This window comes from Notolepis coatsorum (assembly GCF_963971535.1).
Source record: "Notolepis coatsorum genome assembly, chromosome: 12".
In the NCBI taxonomy this organism is placed as follows: Eukaryota; Metazoa; Chordata; class Actinopteri; order Aulopiformes; family Paralepididae; genus Notolepis; species Notolepis coatsorum.
In genome coordinates this window covers 59,453,947-59,473,591 of record NC_140176.1, presented here as the reverse complement: position 1 = coordinate 59,473,591, position 19,645 = coordinate 59,453,947, and positions in this window count along the sequence as shown.

The following is a 19,645-nucleotide window of genomic DNA, read 5'->3' as shown; positions in this document are numbered from 1 at the left end:
GCCGGATAATTTCCAGTCTAGTCTGACTTAAGCCGGACCTTTCCATTCCCCGACGCTCGATTGTCCAAATCACCATGACAACAGATCAAAAAGTTTGAGCCTGGTCGAGAGCAGGGTTAACTTCAGTTAGCCGGATGAACCATGGCCACGCCCCCGCAAATAAATGACAGCTCGCTTCCTGAAATGATTCTCACAGTCTAGAGATCCCATTTATACCATTCTGAATTATGTTTCTGTGCTTCGTTTTCCTAGAGGGGGCTTTTGAAATGTATAATAATAGAACTAAATGCTGATAATAAATCATATTGAGCCTATAGATTTATTTTGTCCTAAATAAAATAATGCACGTCATATACGGCGCTCGGAGTCGCGATACACGCTGCATGTGGTTATTTTAATAACGGCGCATTGCAAATGTGAATCCCGCTGGGATATTTTTAATGAATGAAACCTATCGGCCGTTTGGCTCTGATTAGTTTCATATATTCTCCGCTGTAGATTTGCTTAACGGAGCGCCCGGATTGTGTTTCATTCAAGCATAAAATTGAAGTGTCTATGCGTGGATTGTGGTTTTTGTGTGATATTGTAACTGGGATTAAAATGTCTGATGAGATGCGCTGTTTGACGGATTTGAGAAATTGAATGAGCCGTTGACGTCACATTAATGCATTTGAGAATAAAGAGATAAAACTTCATTCAAAAGAAAAGATATTCTAAACACGGGTATCTTGTCCATTAATGGATAAACAATGAATATATCCCATCTGGCACAGTGGCGCAGCGGTAGTGCTCAACCCTGGCAACTGGGCGACCGGTGTTTGAAACCCCATTTTTCCAATATCATTTTTTGGAATATAATATTAATGATTATACGCAAAAGTAGCCTAGTTTTAAGTTAAAATATTATAAATCTACATGCATTGAGGATGTCATTCTTTATATAGCTCTCAACGTGCACCAAATTGAATTATTCCTACATTGCAAAAAGAAGGAAAAGACTAGGAGAAGTGGGATTCGAACCCGGGACGTCTGCGTGAAAGTCAAAACCACAAACCATGACACCACAGTGCAGATAAGTAAAAGATCCACCATACATCAATCAATGGGTAAGAGAGCCGTATCCTTATTCTGTATAACAGTTTAACTAATTATTTTCGCTAGCAAGATCTCATTTGATTATTCAATCCATAAACCTACTGCCAGCAGGCAAGTTTAAAGAAATATAATCTGATTGATTGGGGTAATGAGGGACTTAAAATTAATCTATAGATAACGCATTTAACTTGTCGGCGAGGCTATTGAGCCGTACTGCAATCTGTTAATAAAGTTTTAAATCAATTAATCAATCAATGCCGTTAGAAAATCAGGATCTCTGCTATCGATACGTGCTGGCTTTTCAACTGAAGCGGCCGCGCGCACTTATCCTGGGTCTCAAGTCTGGTTCGAGTTAACGAGACTGAATCCACCTTCGAGGAACAGGAAAATCCCGGCTTCAAACATCGGGTTAATTGAATCTGGATAATGGGACTCTTGATCGACTTAGTTGAACCAGGTACGGGGAATAGGGCCCAGGGCCATTTCAGCTGATCACCTAGGGCGAGAACCTCAGCCATTCTCTCTAACTACTATTTGTACATTTCTATCTGTTTGGTTAATAAACCTTGTTATTAACTGAACCTCGGTTGACTGAGAACATTCTTCAGGATATTCACAATATCCCACAGCTCCTAAGTTACCCATACATTACTGTTTAAGCATTACATCACGCGCAGGAGTGGTTTGTGAACAATAAACCATGCCTAGGGGTGGTCGTTAGACCCCCCTAGGCATGGTTTATTGTTCACAAATCACGACTGCAAGTGGTGTAATGCTTTTATACAACTGCCATATTCATCCAACCTTATTGCTATACAATAAACACACATTAATCGAAGATTTATTGAAAAAACCATCCGCCAGAAAAAGTAGTTCCCACAACTACAAAAAAGACAAGTTGCCTCCATGTGGAAGCAGCTTGAAGTGCATCCAACCAACTAACACATCCAACTGTGTATTATTGGAATGATTGAGAGAAGTTGCCTCATGTGGAAGCAGCTTGAAGTGCATCCAACCAACTAACACATCCAACTGTGTATTATTCGAATGATTGATTGAACATTTTATTACCAGATGCAGAATGGGTACAATACAGTACGGCTCAATACACACAATTGTTAACGGGATGCAGACCTACTTTCTATAGAACTTCATTCTTAGATGCTTCTATAGAAAGTAGGTAAAACAAATTAAAAAGTTTTCTTTGCCCTATAGGAAAAAAAAGTTTTCTTCGCCCTATTTTTTTATTTATTTTTTTAAACCTACTGTAGAGGGCCTAAACTTAACCAGTTGGAAACCAAGCGTACAGTAATAAAATTATCAATCAATCAATCAATCAATCAATCAACTCAATAGGCCATGCTCACTTAGAACAGCGCAGCACCCAGCTCTCTCTCAGTCTGACTATCCCCCACGTTGCAGACAGGAGTGTGTGTGCGTGTGTGTGTGTGTGTGTGTGTGTGTGTGTGTGTGTGTGTGTGTGTGTGTGTGTGTGTGTGTGTGTGTGTGTGTGTGTGTGTGTGTGTGTGTGTGTGTGTGCGTGCGTGCGTGCGTGCGTGCGTGCGTGCGTGCGTGCGTGCGTGCGTGCGTGCGTGCGTGCGTGCGTGCGTGTGTGTGTGTGTGTGTGTGTGTGTGTGTGTGTGTGTGTGTGTGTGTGTGTGTGTGTGTGTGTGTGTGTGTGTGTGTGTGTGTGCTTGGGGTGGGTGGAGACTGAGCCAGCGTTGGACAGTGTGAGAGTGAGGGCTGCAGTCAGAGAGAAGGAAAAATAAATTGAAAAATAAATTGCAAATTAATCAATCAACCAATCCGCGATTTTTCTTTTGTTACACAATGATTCAAGACCCATCAATTACATCATCCAACATTGTTTAAAGGACTAAGACATTCGCTGTGACAGAATCGCTTGATATTTAGTCGTTTAGTCGTTATCAACATATCCATTTGTTAAATTATTGTCCGGCATCTTGTGATCCGGCGGAGTGATGTGATGTGATTCGGTTGTGGGCGGGTCCTGGGCCAGCAGCGTGGAATTGTGAAGAATAAACATGTGTAAAATGACTGTTTCAGCCAATCAGAATCGAGAAATTTGCATGCCGTTGTATAAAAGGTGTTTAACTCATGACTGAAATTAAGGCATGTTTAAGGGGTCTGCACTGTTTTAAGATTGTGTGCATAGATGAAGGCATTTGTAAGTGATTTTGAGGCATTTTAAGGGATGCCATCATGCCGTTGATAGATTATAACTTACTAAAATGAATACATACTGTATCATCACACATTGTGTTGCAGTTGGAGGAACAGTTGTTATCATATTTGCCCTTGAGATGTGAGAGAGAGAGAGCAGTAGGCATGCACCATAATAGGGGTCTGCCAGATAAGGGGGGCTCACTACAGTAGCTATGCAGATGTTCAGAGTAAGCCCACCTATTTCTCTGCCCACTTTGTATACACCCACCCGCCCATCATCCTAATTGACAGGTTTGTCTGAGGGATAGCAACAGTTGTAATGGGAGGATCAAGTAAAGAAGGCGGAGCTTGAGATACCATAGGTCAATCATGATTAGACAACAGAGAAATGTGGGGTCACAGCACCTCCCCCAACAGCACATCATTCAATTATATGTTACGGATGTGTTATGACACTGTTATTTCACAAGAATATTACATAAATATGAGCATTGGCTGTGTTTATTACAGAATGTCCAATTCATGTAAATCGTTACAGTACCATTCGATGTTGCTTGGCTTTAGGTCACGTTGCCTGGACAGTATTAAACACCAAGCGCTGTTGTTGGTTCTCGCCGACCAGTTAGTGATGAAGCTTAAAGCATTTGAACAGAATATAATTGGGTGAAATGATACCTTGAATCCCCTCTTCTAAGATCTTTTTTCATCATCCTCATACTATGCAGTGAGATAGAAAATATCAAAGTGATAGAAGCAGATGGAAGCTCCCATACCCTGGCTCTTCATGCTATATATATATACTTTTTTGTATTATTATTATTATTATTATTATTATTATTATTATTATTATTATTATTATTATTATTATTATTATTATTATTATTATTATTATTATTATTATTATTATTATTATTATTATTATTATTATTATTATTATTATTATTATTATTATTATTATTATTATTATTATTATTATTATTATTATTATTATTATTATTATTATTATTATTATTATTATTATTATTATTATTATTGTTATTATATATATTTTATTTTAATTGCCTAAATAATTAAATCAATAAAAATTAAGAAACTAATTAAAGCCAGCCCAATATAGGAGTGTTGTGTTCTCAGACAATCGTCCCGCTAGCCTACTGCGTAGCGTAGCCTACCACTGGTATGAAGGATGAGAAAATAAGCAAAAAGGGTGATGCTATTCTGACAGTTGAATAAAGCTGGCACTGATTCTAAGGGAATACATTTTAATCATCCATTTGTTTTTGGTGGACCGGGTAATTTGTATTGCAAAGTATTGCAAAATGCAAGTCATTAGTGGGCTTGTTTGAAGGAGACTTGTTTGAACAACCCTTGGTTACCTACTAGAAATGTTGTAATTCAATGCATATCTTTATTTTCTGTGATGATATACATCTGCTCTCTGTCCGTGGTGCTGAAATATGTGCCAAAATAAATGTGATGAGCACCTTTGGGCATTACAAGCAAACATTAGGCATTGTGAATGTGAGAGATTGTATTGTCGTCTTAAGGGAAAAAGAGAGCTCTGTGGCTATGTTCTCTAGATTAATTGCACTGTGGATCGTCTTTTGGATAGTCCATTTGTTATCAGATAAGATCATAAACATAAAAATAAACAAAAACTAAAAAATTACACTAGACGAGATGAAAATGTTCTGATGAGATACATTTACTGATTACATTAATTAAAACATTATTTTAGAAGTGACTTATCTTTCAAATATGATCTTTTAGGGCCCTTGTTTGAACAGCCTAACTGCAGTATGCAGAGTTCTTGTTAGGGATTGTAATGCGACCCCAATTGCACGACACAGACAGGTAATCAGAGTTAGCCAAAACAAGGGCATAATTTATTCACAACAAAAAAGTGGCACTGTCCCTTTAAGGGAGAACTCAAAATACACAGGTGAATCTTCTAGAGTCCATGACTGAAATGAAAGTTCTGGGTCTGGTCCTGTTCAGACTCACCAGAACACTTGCCGACGGGCAACACAGCAAACGGAGTCCATGAAAAAGGAGTGAGAACATAGGCATCCTCCCGTGGAAGCCTAGAGAGCGATGACGATGCCTCACACCACTGAACACTGCCGACGTGCAACTCAGCAAACGGGACCCATGGAAACGGAGTGTGATCATAGGAATCCTCTCGTGGAAACATTGAGAGCGATGACGATGTCTCACACCAGCAACGAGGCCCACGGAGAGAGAGTTGGAGGCAGTAGATGGCACGACGTCGCACCCTAGAGACGCGGCGGTAGATGGTAGCAACGGATGGCACGACGTCTCCCAGTGAGAACATAGGAAATCCTCCCGTGGGATTACAGAGTCTCACCAGGAGCGCGGCAGTCGATGGTAGATACAGAACGACCTGGCAATGAGTGGAAGGCAGTCGGCAGTATTTGTAGTCTCCCGACGAGCTAAATGCCAACCACTCTCAGGTGCGCAAGGAAGAAACTTCGGCACGCCCCCTCGTTGGGCAGCATGCAGTCCTACCCAGCCCTCATAGTTCTCAGTGTTCTGGTAGTACTGTGCAGCTGCCTCGCATTGTGGGGCAACAAGTCGTGCAGGGGATGCTGTGGTTTATGCACGTCCGTGATCAAGTTCACAGCAGCATCCTCCCTCCTGTCCTGAAGTGAGGGCAGAGCAGGTGAGGGGACGCCAGCTCTTCTGATGATTTTAAGAGCACGTTTTTATTTTTAACTCAATCCAGTTCCGCTTGCCGTTTCTTATTGCATTTGTGTCCCACCAAGAGCACTGCGCCGTATTAAGGACATGGCCTTATGAGAGTGGTTCCATACCTTGGCTTTTGCTGACACAACGTCCACTGACAGAAAGTGAGGGGAATAGTGGAACTGACTACCCAGGACCCATTTTGACAACCTAGGATGGCTTAGAGTAGATGACAGAGTACAGCAACTTGCAATGGCCTTGGTCTACAAGAAACACTACACCACTAAGGCTACGTTTAGACGAGCGTTTTGTGAACAGAAACCGCAAAAGTCGTTTTGCGGTTTCAATTTTAATTTTACGTTTAGACGAGCGTTTTGGGGTGGAATTCTCCGTGCAGACGACGCTGTAACGACGGAGCCTCGCTGTCACACGATTGGCGCATATGTCACATGACGTGCTGTGAAGACCCGCCCTACTCTGCCTCTGATTCGCAGACTGTGGATGGGGAATGTGATTGGACCAAAGCAGAGTCACTCACAGACAGTGGGTCCACTCACGCTGCGGGACAGATTCTTGTGTATTTAACCCTTTCACTGCCACACGACAGCCGGTTGTGTGATAGTAAAGGGTTAACCTTCTGTCGTGTGGCAGTGAAAGGGTTAAAAGTACTGCCAATGTAGCCTTCAGGTGATCTCCGTTGATAATTCATACTTGCTTTGTTTACGTCTCGGCTACTGGCGCATACCTGCTACCTGTGACGTAAGCAGTACGCGCGACCAGAGCCGTGACAACCCTTTCGTCATCGTTTTAACAGATTTATACGGTTTTGACAGTTTAGACGAGAGCGCAAAGCTTTTGCGTTTCTAGGAATTCCACCCTGGAAGGTAGTCTCACTTTTTTGCGGTTTCACCCCATAAAAACGCCGTTTCCGTATAAACGAAAGGCACATCCGAAAAAATATTTTTGCGGATTCACCTGCTAGCGTTTCCGTCTAAACGGGGCCTAAGTAACCATGTACATGTCGAAATACTTCCCAAAGGTCAGTGAATTCCACGACCACAACACCAGAGGGAGTTCCACAAATCATGTTCAACCCAGATTTGGCTCAAACAAGGGACTAAACACGTTTTGCAATTATATGCCACAATAATGTGGAATGCCCTACCCACAGTCGAAAAATTATGTGAATCCCTACCGTCCTTCAAAACCAGTTGCCGATATGTTATGGAAGACAGAGACAACTGCCAATTCAATCAGTGTTACGAGTGGGGGTAGTGTGAAGAGGAGAGATAACCCAATACTGCGGACAATGATGATGAGAGGCAGAGACGGCAGAATTCATGTAGAATAATGACTTTACTTTAAGTTCACAAACACTACACGAAAATAGGACAAACACGACACAGCCTCGCTGGTACGATAACAAAAGAATTGGAGAAAAAACAAAAGAAAGTAAACGGCGCAGCCGAGCTGGCACTAGAACAATACACTGGAGGAAACGTAAAACAAACAGGCAAACAAAACACTACACTTACTAGAGTCAACCAAGAGAGAGCAACAACGTGGACAGGAAACAGGGAACTGGAGGAAATGACGCCACGACGAGGAGAGGGAGACCCACTAATTAAGATTGGCAACACCTGGCCAGGCCAGTCTAACACACAATATAAACCAACTAAACACATAAGCAAAGATTACAACAACACCACCAGACAGGGGAGAACATCACACCAGAGAAGGGAACGACAACAATGACAACACACATAGAATTACATTATTCACACTGTTAATTACATTAATTACCTCTCTCAAAATAGGCCAAATGGTCGCCTGCATCATCTGATGATGTCCATCAGGTGGCGGCATGATACCAACGAAAGGAGGTAGAGAATATCTAGTGTTATTGTTCTTCTTAACCCAGGCCCCCCAGGACCTGGGATCGTTACAGTACCCCCCCCCCCCCCCCCCCCCTGACGGGCGGCTTCCAGCCGCTCGATAACGTCCGGGAATGGGCGAGGCAGGAGTCCGAGACTCCGGACTGAGGTGAGGGTGAGGACCCGGAGAACTGGGGCCGGGAGCCCGAGCAAAGAACCCAGGAGGGGCATAGCAGCCAGGGGGGCTGAAAACGGGTGCAGAGGCCCGGAGAGGGGTGGTGGGGATGGGGACAGAGGCCCGGAGAGGGGGGCTGGACCCGGGGACAGAGGCCCGAGTATAGCTATACATTATCCCGCTTATTACATAGCTAACTTACTAACAATATAATTCATTTTACACCATCGACAAGACGAGATCAAATGCAGACGCAGTTCTGTTCTGTTGCTCCGCCCTGTCATCGCCGGCAGCTTCCCCGGCAGCCGGCAGTGTCTGATTGCACTGATGTCAGTGGGCTTGATTGCGAACAGCTGCGCACAGCGGTCATTATTGCTCGGCAGAGGTCCGTTATCGAGTAATAACAGACCTCTGACGAGCGCTATTGACCAATCACAATCAAGCATTTCGGCGAATGTTAAAACGCCATGTAATAACAGGACTTAAAGGTGCTATAGAAAACATTCAGCCACTAGATGTCGCACTAGAGCACTGCACCAGCATGACATTCTATCCAATCCGGTTGCATTCCACATGGGGAAATGGGAAGTAGGGAGGGGATACATACGTAAACAACTACATTAATTTTGGACTTGCCAACATTTCTTAAATGATCAATTCATTAATCAATATTTTTTTGGAGGGAAATGCAATACTTTTATTCCACACCTTTCTAAAAGGTGTTTTTTAAATGATTGTATACATTTCTTGTATCGATAGCACCTCTAATGGCTTTGAGACTTAGAAGAGACACTGACGATTGTCCTCCTTAGCATGAATAACACCCAGAGTGTCGGCCGGTCTGCCCAGACTATTTTAGTTGAAGCTTAGCTCTCCAGCTGTGATTGTTGTGGTGATGTGAGTGACTGAGATTATGGGGGATGGGGGTGTAATGGAGCCAGAGAAGTTGTTGAAACTCAGACTTCTGATAGAAGTCCTACCCTTTGTCTCTAACCCAAGAACACACATTTGAATGAGCTCAGCCATCTATCACGCTGGCAGGCGGAGAGGAGCCTCATCCAGAGAGAGGACGCTACAGGATGTTGCCTGGGTTCCATGGATGGTGTCTGTAGCACCTACTGTACTGTTACAAAACAAACTTTGCTGTCATGAACTCCAATACAAAAATGAAAAAAGACAACACAAACCACAAAAAAAAGCCCATTGACATATCTACTAGGCATATACTTTTTTACAAACTGAAGTAAGCTTATAAATATACGCGAAGCATCAAACTACACTTACAACTGCACTGAGGATGAGTGCTTTCGTTTTGGCAAACGGCAAAAGTGAGTGCCGTGAGTCTCTGACAGCGGAAGATACCGTCGGCTGCGCAGAGTGTGAATCTGGTTACACTGTACATGGCGCATTTGCGGTCTCAGAAACGCCTTGGTAGACGTTTGCTGAGATGGCCTCACTTTCCTGTAGCCGCGCTTCCCTGCGTATCACCTCTTCCTCTCCCATCACTCTGCTCTGTCAGCGGCTCCTGTCACCATTTCATCTCTGATGGGATGACTAGGCACCAGCGGTGAATCTGTTCTAACCCAGTAACAGTAGCAGATAGGAGAGTGGATGGAAGACTACACTTATAATAAAAGCTCTAAGGCGGCAGTACAAGAGTTTTCTAGTCTGTAGATGGAACAAACGCCATGTCAGAGGAGACAAAAATGCCTGCGCGTTTGGCAACAAATTACTTATTTGATGGGTTCAAAAGGCGTGATGATTTGATGGGGTGGCGTGGTCGAGCGCAATATTGCTTGATGAAAAACCCTCAAAGAAACAGATGATCGGGATCAACCTGGCTATAATGCCATGGCAAAGCCCTCCCCTGTATAAAGGTAAGCTAGCTTAGTGCAGAGTTCCTGCTTTTATTAAGATAGCTCCCATTTTCATTAGAGCAGATGTGTGGGACCAGGCAGGCGCCCAGCATATGCGCCAGGGTCATAAATACAGATTACCTACTCCTTGTGCCACTACTTGAGCCATCTGGTGAGATTTAGGGAGCGGTGCCCCTTTTCACACTCGAACCAAGGATCAGGTCCTCCGGGATCAGAAAAACAAAGGTGTCTGCCACTCAAAATGTGTACTGTATATGTGTTTAGTGTGTACTCTGTATGTGTGTTTAGTGTGTACTGTATGTGTTTAGTGTGTACTGTGTATGTGTGTTTAGTGTGTACTGTGTATGTGTTTAGTGTGAACTGTGTATGTGTGTTTAGTGTGTACTGTATATGTGTTTAGTGTGTACTGTGTATGTGTGTTTAGTGTGAACTGTGTATGTGTGTTTGGTGTGTAGTGTGTACTGTATATTGTATGTGTGTTTATTGTGTACTGTGTATATGTGTGTTTAGTATGTACTGTATACGGTATGTGTGTTTAGTGTGTACTGTATATGTGTTTTAGTGTGTACTGTATGTGTTTAAAGTGCACTGTATACTATATGTGTGTTTAGTGTGTACTATATATTTGTGTTTAGTGTGTACTGTATATGTGTGTTTAGTGTGTACTGTATATGTGCGTTCAGTATGTACTGTACATCTGTGTTTAGTGTGTTCTTTATATGTGTGTTTAGTGTGTACTGTACATCCATGTTTTGTGTGTACTATATATGTGTTTAGTGTGTACTGTACATCTATGTTTAGTGTGTACTGTTTATGTGTGTTTAGTGTATACTATATAAGTGCAGGCGTTGTTTTAGTTTTAGAATTGAAGAGTGTGGAGCCTACCATACAATAAGTGCAAAGCCTTTGCATACTATATGTTATATATTCCTCTCTCGGCGTGTCTGCTCTGGAGGTAAAGTCTATGAGAAAACTAGCTATGCACTGGCACTGATTGTCCACATAGGAACGGAGAAGATGACATTTCATGTGTTTACCATGAAAAAGTCATCATCTGAATGGTAAAAAGGGCAAATCAGAGCATCCACCTTCACATGATTTCATCCTCGACCCCCCATACACACTCACAAAGCTGGCATGCAATTATGACTTCAATATGAAACTGGGCCCAAAAGGATTTCAGTGAATAATTTCAAGTGAAACAGTACACGCTATCGCTGAGGCAGGAAGTCATTTTAGACATTAGCATTGCATGCCGTCCACATAACAATTTCTATTAACACTGAGGTATGGCAGTATGGCGTATTCTATTAACAGTGAGGTACAGCAGTATGGCGGATTCTATTAACAGTGAGGTACTGTACAGCAGTATGACGCATTCTATTAACACAGCATGCACCCAGTCGTATTTCACAAGACATAGTTTCCTCTTTTACTGGGAATCCGCTCACACTGCTGTTTAATGTATAATTTGGATTAATTGTGAAATAGTGTATCATAATATTTCTAGCTTCCCCCTCTCTTAAATAATGTATAGTATAGTATATAGTAGAGTATAGTGTAGTGTAGTGTAGTATAGTATAGTATATAGTATAGTATAGTATATAGTATAGTAGTATAGTATAGTGTATAGTATAGTATAGTATAGTATAGTATAGTATAGTATAGTATAGTATAGTATAGTATAGTATAGTATAGTATAGAGGGCATAGTGGTTGAAGTACCGCAAGACATGAAAGATCAGGAAGGAGGCGGCATTGTCTCAGGAAATGGACCTGCCACGGACCGTTGAGTGTGTGGCACGTCTGCAAGGTAGCAGACACCTCAGAAACCCCCGGGGCCGGTGACGGAGGGTCGCGGCACGCCAGGTGGACACGCTCGTTGTCCGGTTGCCTCGTCTCGTTCGGGCCGGACGGTCACTTGGTCCGACGGGGCAGGAGCGCAGTCGACATTCCTACAGACATTCCTGGAGCAGGCGATGCCGCAGGGAAGGAGACCTTTGACGGTGTGGCGTGGAGAGGGAATAGAGCTTGTCCGAGTGGTTGATGATAGACATTGGGATGTACTAAGCCTGTATTGTGGTGTGTGTGTGTGTGTGTGTGTGTGTGTGTGTGTGTGTGTGTGTGTGTGTGTGTGTGTGTGTGCGTGCGTGCGTGCGTGCGTGCGTGCGTGCGTGCGTGCGTGCGTGCGTGCGTGCGTGCGTGCGTGCGTGCGTGCGTGCGTGCGTGCGTGCGTGCGTGCGTGCGTGCGTGCGTGCGTGCGTGTGTGTGTGTTGTGGGGGGCAGGGGGCTGTTGAATTGACACTGCTGCTAGTAGTAGTAAATAGTAGTAGGACATGCCGCTGCGTTGCTGATGTCATTGTGCAGGAGGCCAAGGTCAAAACGCACCCAAGGGAAAGGGACTTAACAGACAACCGTTGTGTGTCATGATGCACTGGATTTGACAAGTGATTCCATATCTGGGGATCTACCGTTGTCGTATGACCGGTGCAAGACTGGCGCAAGACGTGTGAGTGACCGCATTCTCCGTGGAAAAGCAACGGGGAAGGCCATATGCAGCTGACAAATCAATCTCATGCCGCATGCATGCCATTAAAACACTGCCGCCTCCAAAGCGGACAGATCATTTCCCGATTAAGGAAGTTGGCTATGATCTCTCACCGTCTGACTTAATAGAACACAAATCAACCAAGAAGCAAAATGACACTTCAATCCGGTATATACTGTACATTTATTATTTAGAAGGCTGTACTGTACAGTGTTCTAAACAAAGGACATTGGAAATCATAAGGTGGGCTTGTGAGGAAACACCCTTTCACTTTATAAATACATGCATAACTAGGTTTAATAGTACATAATACAGTATAGGTGCAAAGTGGTGCCACAGTACTAGGTTCCAAAATAATTTTGCCGTCACAGTGTGTCTTACCAACGGGGGCATACAATGACAATACTATAGGCTCCAATATTAGATTAGATTAGATTCAAATGTATTGTCATTATACAGCATGAGTATAGTATAACGGAAATACGTTTGGAAATTAAGAGTGCAAATGTAACAGTAAAGTGCAATAGTAAATATACAATGTACAGAACCCAGTAGTTCAAAACTTTTAATCTCAATCAGATCCGATCAGATTTTGAAATCCCATTTTTTGGGATACAGGATCAGACAACTTGGACAGATTTTGTCCCAGTATTTCAAAGCAATTCAGGATAGGATCACCCTGATCCAGACTATTTAAGATGACTAGATCCGGAATATCAGTGCTTTAATCTTACCGATCTACAGCTAGTGGATATGAAAAATAATACAAGGAAGACAAGAGACCACAGATACTGCAGAGACATCTACTGTATAATGTCTAATTATATTTTTTAATACATAAAGGACATAAAAATCATAATGGAATTGTAATAAAAATACTCCCTCTAGGGTAACAAAAAAAAACTTTAATTAAAAAGCAGCTGGATGATCCAGGCATGCTTTGAGGAGCTGAATTCTAAGTGAGGTTTCAGTTAGCTGAAGGTGATGTCAGATGATGGACTTTTCTTTTGTTGAAGATATTTTTTCTTTAATCTAAATAACATTTGTGATTGACAATCTTTGTTGTGGCTTTTATGAGCATAAACATGTATGTCATCAACATTTGGTTGAAAACAAAATAGGCCACCACAAACATAACCAATTTCTTTTTAATAATATTTCAGTTAACAAACTTTGCCATCTCATTTATATTGAAACATATTTGTAAATACATTTTATAGTAAATTTTGCTCTGGTGGGATCAAGATAATATATATATGTTTTGTTGTTGTCGGTTTAAACTAACGTTTTCCTGATCGGATCGGATATCAAAGTGATCCTAATCCTGTTTTTTGGTTTTGAACTACCCAAAATCCAAATCTGATCGGATCAGATAGGGATTAAAAGTTTGAACTACTGGGCCCTGGGCCCAGGAGTTCAAAACCTTTAATCCCTATCTGATCGGATCAGATTTGGATTCATTCATTGCAACTCATTATGAATTGAAAATTGGGGACCCTGATGTAAACAAGACGAAAGTCTTTCTCTGGTCTGCATCCCCTTAACAATTGTGTGTATTGAGCTGTACTGTACTGTACCCATTCTGCAATCAATAGGGATTACAAGTTTTGAACTCCTGGGCCGGTGATTAAAGTGGGTATAAAATATATGAATTAGTACCATTGGGTGTAGTGCTAATCAGATGTATGTACATAGTTGTAATATTAATATATTTTTGGTGTCACAGTGTGTCTTACCAAAGAGGGCATACAATGACAATACTAGACACCCAATGTGATTTTGTATTACACTCCTGAACTATTCATTGTCAACACAATAAAACAAAACGAAACCTAATGTTTTTGGCATCCTTCAACACTAAACCCCAAGTGACTAGACGTAAGTACTCTATACAGCTACTAAGTGCTACTCGGATTGGAGACTTGTCACACTAGAGATTTAAGAAGGCAAAGCCCCAATGCCCCTACGCTAACCAGACGCGTCGGAAATCATTTATAACAAGACAATCCCTTTATGTGATTTATTTCCCTAAGATGATAAGGAGGGATTAGCCAAGTATTAACACCAACCCTGTGTAGAAGTGGCTGGTCCTACACACTTCTTCATGTTGCCTCTCTCACGCAGCACATGCTCGCCGTTGCCCATGTGTGATTTATCATCACCGTTGCTGCCGGGGATACACTGGACTCCAAAATCAACATTCGCTGCTCCTGTGCCTGGAATAATTATATTATTCCACATTATACAGCTTAATGAGGTAAGAGATTAAGATGTTGCCCTCAAATAGCAGAGGCTCTATTAGCACGGCGGATTTCCAAATGACTCTGCTCGACCGCTACATTTCACGGTATTGTTTGGGGAGCGAGTGATTGAGCACTCGGTCTGTGATTATGTCTTGAATCTCTAATTTGGATGCAATTTCTGACTGTGACATCTGTAGTTACCATACAGGGCAAACAGGCCGCTTAAGAGTCGATCAGGCTTACAAATTATATGTAAGGGATAATGTATAGCTACGAGGTCATTGTCGCAAAATAATTGACCGACACGGAGTTTAAAATACCGAGCCGCCTCTGCGAGGTGTTTTAAACGTCAGTGAAGGTAAATTATTTTGCGACAATGATCGAGTATAGCTATACATTATCCCGCTTATTACATGGCTAACTTACTAACAATATACCTAATTCATTTTACATCGACTCGCAACACTGGTTCTGGCTCTGCTCGTTGCTCCGCCCTGTCATCGCTGGCAGCTTCCCCAGCAGCCGGCAGTGTCTGATTGCACTGATGTCAGTGGGCTTGATTGTGAACAGCTGCGCACAGCGGTCATTATTGTTCCACAGAGGTCCGTTATCGGGTAATATCGGACCTCTGACGCGCGCTATTGACCAATCACAAGCAAGCATTTTGGCGAATGTGAAAACGCCATGGAATAAATATATATAATACATATGAAAATAAAAAATATTATAAATTGGTGTGGGTGACCTGGCGAAGCCAGGTTGCCACCCACACTATAGTAATCTATACTATTTTTATTTCTTTCTTTATTCTTTATTCCACCGATATTGCAAACACTACTCGTGCCAGAGCGTTCGCGCCCCATACACGTGAAAGGTATCAAAATGACCGACTTGCCTATGGCAACAGCGCTATTCAAACTCGGAAAGTTTCACCGCACCGTATGGCTACGAATCGACTTTAAACGGGAACATGTCGGTCCCATTGGAAATGCATTGCAAGTTAGAGTGCAGGAGCTGAACAAAAAGATGTTCCACTACCTTGGGTAAATTGTGAGAGTGATCTCAATTTTTATATGTAGAAAAAAACACATCAAAACGATGACACGGCTGTCAGCTTGCTCACAAAAGAAAAATAAGTGGAATTGGACATTTCTATCTCAACTGATGACTATTTGTTTGAAGGTTCTCCTCCCCATAGACACCAATGTATTCCCACTCTAGAAATACGATGATTTTTGAGCTTTTTTCCCCTTCTGTTCCGATCGCCACCAGGGCCACAATTGTCGACGGAATGCCACAATATCGCACACAACCCTTCGCCTACTCCTTGAAGTGCTCATGTGCACTTCACAACGCTTCATCTCTTATCGTTTGCTTTTAATCATTGTGACAATGCAGTCATGCATCTGCCCCCATTGGAATACATTCAAAGTGAAAATGCAAAGTCATTCGTGATTGCATCACCTGATGCATGATTGGTTCAGCCTAACAGCTGTGTGGCTCATGGCTCATGGCTCAGCTGACCTGCCAATGACCTCCCCTGGACTTAACCCTTAAGTTACCCTCTGTGTTGCAGTACTGAATTGCTTGACAGCGCCCTCTGTCTTGCGGGTTGTGTCATTGTACTCAGTAGGGATATCCTCTTTCATTGGTCGATGTTGACCACCTTTCATTGGTCGATGTTGACCACTCCCCCGATCCTTAGACCACGCCCCATTAGGCCACACCCCCTCAGTGTATCTCTTGAACCGTTTGTCGTAGAGACTTGCGGGTTCTTCCATTGTACTCGGTAGGGATATCCTCTTTCATTGGTCGATGTTGACCACTCCCCGAGCATTAGACCACGCCCCATTAGGCCACACCCCCTTAGTGTATCTCTTGAACCGTTTGTCGTAGAGACTTGCGGGTTGTGCCATTGTACTCAGTACAATAGTGTGTGTAATGGTGTGCTAGTGTATAAGTGTGTAATAGTGTGCTAGTGTAATAGTGTGTAATAGTGTAATAGTGTGTAATAGTGTAATAGTGTAATAGTGTGTAATAGTGTAATAGTGTGTAATAGTGTAATAGTGTAATAGTGTGTAATAGTGTAATAGTGTAATATTGTGTAACAGTGTAATAGTGTAATAGTGTAATAGTGTGTAATAGTGTAATAGTGTGTAATAGTGTAATAGTGTAATAGTGTGTAATAGTGTAATAGCGTAATAGTGTGTAATAGTGTAATAGTGTGTAATAGTGTAATAGTGTAATAGTGTAATAGTGTGTAATAGTGTAATAGTGTGTAATAGTGTAATAGTGTAATAGTGTGTAATAGTGTAATAGTGTAATAGTGCGTAATAGTGTAATAGTGTGTAATAGTGTAATAGTGTAATAGTGTAATAGTGTGTAATAGTGTAATAGTGTAATAGTGTGTAATAGTGTAATAGTGTAATAGTGTATATTAGTGTAATAGTGTAATGGTGTGTAATAGTGTAATAGTATAATAGTGTAATAGTGTAATAGTGTGTAATAGTGTAATAGTGTAATAGTGTGTAATAGTGTAATTTTTTTTTTGATTTGATATTTTTTATTTTCGTGTCTTACATACAGATGTATGCCCAGCCCATATGGGCTTACAAGACACATAACAATAAGTATATAATAATATACTTTACCAATTACTTAACAAATGACATAGACCAAGATGGCCATAAAAAAAAATACAAGAAAATACAATAAAACGTAATATAACACAAGCTGTACTCAATGTAAATAAACAGAAAAACAAGGTGAATTCAAATACAATTATATAGGATACAGTGTGTTTTGTCTCAGGTGCCATGCCTTCTCCAAAAATCCTGCAAAACCGAAGATGTCCTCCACAAAAAAACAACTCAACATACAGCTCTCAGACTGCCAAAACAAATCTGGGTTTACAATTTGAATTTTTTCAAATAAAGCCCTCCTCAAGGTGGTGTACAAAGGGCAATAAAAAACAAAATGATATTCATCCTCCACCACTCCCAGATCACACAGAACACACAACCGCTCCTCCTCAGGTTTACCCTGGAATCTACCCACTTCCACAGCCAATGGCAGGGTGCCAGACCTCAACTGGGCACACAGAGACCTCCGTCTTCTCTTTAAGTTTAACATTACATAAGGTTCAGTAAAATACTCATTTTTAATTGCAATATATTTTCTAAGTTTAGGTTTTTTCAAAATCTCCACCTTCCACTTATCCTGATGGATTGTTGATAATTTTGTTTTAATTATGTGAACCTTACACTGCAAATTGTTCATAAAAATCATACTCAAGTCAGTAGAAGAAAAAATCATAGACATCTCTCTTGACCAGGGATGACCGTGTGCTCTGTAGTGTAATAGTGTAATAGTGTGTAATAGTGTAATAGTGTGTAATAGTGTAATAGTGTAATAGTGTGTAATAGTGTAATAGTGTAATCGAGTGTAATAGTGTGTAATAGTGTAATAGTGTAATAGTGTGTAATAGAGTGTAATAGAGTGTAATAGTGTAATAGTGTGTAATAGTGTAATAGTGTGTAATAGTGTAATAGTGTAATAGTGTGTAATAGTGTAATATTGTATTAGTGTGTAATAGTGTAATAGTGTGTAATAGTGTAATAGTGTAATAGTGTGTAATAGTGTAATAGTGTAATAGTGTGTAATAGTGTAATAGTGTAATAGTGGGTAATAGTGTAATAGTGTGTAATAGTGTAATAGTGTAATAGTGTGTAATAGTGTAATAGTGTAATAGTGTAATAGTGTGTAATAGTGTAATAGTGTAATAGTGTGTAATAGTGTAATAGTGTGTAATAGTGTAATAGTGTGTAATAGTGTAATAGAGTGTAATAGAGTGTAATAGTGTAATAGTGTGTAATAGTGTAATAGTGTAATATTGTGTAACAGTGTAATAGTGTAATAGTGTAATAGTGTGTAATAGTGTAATAGTGTGTAATAGTGTAATAGTGTAATAGTGTAATAGTGTGTAATAGTGTAATAGTGTAATAGTGTGTAATAGTGTAATAGTGTGTAATAGTGTAATAGTGTAATAGAGTTTAATAGAGTGTAATAGAGTGTAATAGTGTAATAGTGTGTAATAGTGTAATAGTGTGTAATAGTGTAATAGTGTAATAATGTAATAGTGTGTAATAGTGTAATAGTGTAATAGTGTGTAATAGTGTAATAGTGTAATAGTGTAATGGTGTAATAGTGTGTAATAATGTAATAGTGCGTAATAGTGTAATAGTGTGTAATAGTGTAATAGTGTGTAATAGTGTAATAGTGTGTAATAGTGTAATAGTGTAATAGTGTAATAGTGTGTAATAGTGTAATAGTGTAATAGTGTGTATTAGTGTAATAGTGTAATGGTGTGTAATAGTGTAATAGTATAATAGTGTAATAGTGTAATAGTGTGTAATAGTGTAATAGTGTGTAATAGTGTAATAGTGTAATAGTGTGTAATAGTGTAATAGTGTGTAATAGTGTAATAGTGTAATAGTGTGTAATAGTGTAATCGAGTGTAATAGTGTAATAGTGTGTAATAGTGTAATAGTGTAATAGTGTGTAATAGAGTGTAATAGAGTGTAATATTGTAATAGTGTGTAATAGTGTAATAGTGTGTAATAGTGTAATAGTGTAATAGTGTGTAATAGTGTAATATTGTATTAGTGTGTAATAGTGTAATAGTGTAATAGTGTGTAATAGTGTAATAGTGTAATAGTGTGTAATAGTGTAATAGTGTAATAGTGTGTAATAGTGTAATAGTGTAATAGTGGGTAATAGTGTAATAGTGTGTAATAGTGTAATAGTGTAATAGTGTGTAATAGTGTAATAGTGTAATAGTGTAATAGTGTGTAATAGTGTAATAGTGTAATAGTGTGTAATAGTGTAATAGTGTAATAGTGTGTAATAGTGTAATAGTGTGATAGAGTGTAATAGAGTGTA